Source organism: Otolemur garnettii, unplaced genomic scaffold, assembly GCF_000181295.1.
Source record: "Otolemur garnettii isolate 467f Iridium unplaced genomic scaffold, OtoGar3 scaffold00003, whole genome shotgun sequence".
Taxonomy (NCBI): domain Eukaryota; kingdom Metazoa; phylum Chordata; class Mammalia; order Primates; family Galagidae; genus Otolemur; species Otolemur garnettii.
This window is the reverse complement of record NW_003852398.1, coordinates 869,796-871,658: the sequence shown is the minus strand read 5'-3', so window position 1 is coordinate 871,658 and position 1,863 is coordinate 869,796. Positions and strand designations below refer to the sequence as shown.

Genomic DNA, 1,863 nt, shown 5'->3' with positions numbered 1-1,863 from the left:
TGGGCACCTGTGGTCTCAGCTACTCAAGGCAAGAGAATCGCCTAAGCCCAGGAGTTAGAGGTTGTTGTGAGCTGTGACATTACAGCACTCTACCAAGGGCGAAAAGGTGAGACTCTGTCTCTAATAATAATAATAATAATTTGGGAAATTTAACTAACATAAGACAGCAATTTTTTTTTTTTTTTTTGAGACAGAGCCTCAAGCTGTCACAGCTCACAGCAACTTCTAAGTCCTGGGCCCAAGCGATTCCCTTGCCTCAGCCTCCCAAGTAGCTGGGACTAAAGGCACCTGCAACAGTGCCTGGCCATTTTTTGGTTGTAGTTGCATTGCTGTTTGCCAAGCCTGGGCTGGATTCGAACCTGCCAGCTCTGTTCTGTGTGGCTGGCACCTTAGCCCCTTGAGCTATAGGCGCCGAGCCATAAGACAGCAATTTAATGTAAAGCCTCTATAGTTGTGATTAAGGAAAAATAGAACTGTTTTGGGGACAGAGAATCCTAGAAGGAATACAAACAGGCATGATAATCTGAACTTGCAAGCAGAATGTGAAGCAGCTTAGTCCACATTGCACTGCTACTACAACATATTACAAAGATATGGAACACTTCACGAATTTGTGTGTCATCCTTGAGCAGGGCTATGCTAATCTTCTCTCTATCGTTCCAATTTTAGTATACGTGCTGCCAAAGCAAGTACCCCATTTTATGTATATATATATATATATATATTTTTTTTTTTTAACAGATAACAAGACGGATTTTATTTGGAATTAAGAAATATTTCCAATTTTTATTCATAAAATTTTTAATCAAAATTGCAAGAGTAGGTTTATAGAACCACAGGTCAATAACAAAACAGGAAGGAAATGGAATATTCCAGGTTCATTTTTGAAAAGTTCCAAGCACACATCAGGCTAAACAGTACAGTTAAACCATGGTGGCACAAAAGATTATATTCATTCCTGCATTTTCTCAATAAGTTTTTCCTTGTATTTGCCTTTCTCTTTTCCAACTTGTCGAGACTTGGCTTTGTGTTCAAGAATTTTTTCCCAATCTTTGTCCAGTTTTAGCCTGGTGATAACTACCTTGCTTGAGTGAATGCCCACGTGGATAGTTGTGCCATTAGCCTCTCACGCTGCACCCGCTCAAAGTAGATGACATATTTCTTTCTGTATACCTGGACTACCTTGCCAATTTGCTGGCCTTTATAGTGTCCTCGAACCACCTGGACTTCATCATCCTTGCGGATGGGCATGGAGCGCACGTTGTACTTCCACCGAAGCTCCTTGGATAGCGGAGACGACATGATCTTCCTGAGTACAAGCGAGGGGGCATTAAAATGTCCTTTGCGGTTTTTGCTGCTGTCCGAGGTCATGAAGGGATTGAACCTCATGGTGAATGTCTGGAGTCGGATGTATTCAGACACCAAGGGCGCAAGGCCGGAAGTCCCCCATTATATTTTTTGATGCTTAATTTTCCCATCTTTGGCTAGTGGGAGCCTCTTCAAATTTGTTCCCAAGTCATTAACGTTTTGTTTTATCGTCTGATATAACAATTTGATTGCTTTTTGATACAGCAAGATGTTCTTGGCTCTTACGGTATGATTTCCGCTCCCAGCTGGAATCAGTGATTTCTTCAAAGACTTCTGAAACCTTTTAGTGGGAAATGATCTTTAGAAACCACTATGTGGGCACTATTAGAGTGGGAATCTCAGTAGGTGTTTGTGGGAAGTGAAAAGAATTCCTCTAGGCTTGGCGCCTGTAGCTCAGTAGGTAGGGCACCAGCCACATACATCGGAGCTGGCTAGTTGGAATCCAACCCCGACCTGCCAAACAACAATGACAACTACAACCAAAAAATAGCTGGG

The 1,863-nt window shown here is 42.1% G+C and overlaps 1 non-coding gene and 1 pseudogene across 1 annotated transcript; both read right to left on the bottom strand.

Moving 5' to 3' along the window:
- Positions 1-587: 587 nt before the first annotated feature.
- LOC111727321 lies at positions 588-693 on the bottom strand. Its single transcript, XR_002774891.1, has one exon. It is a non-coding gene; the product is annotated as a U6 spliceosomal RNA (small nuclear RNA).
- Positions 694-952: 259 nt separating this feature from the next.
- LOC100962619 lies at positions 953-1,389 on the bottom strand (annotated as a pseudogene).
- Positions 1,390-1,863: the final 474 nt, after the last annotated feature.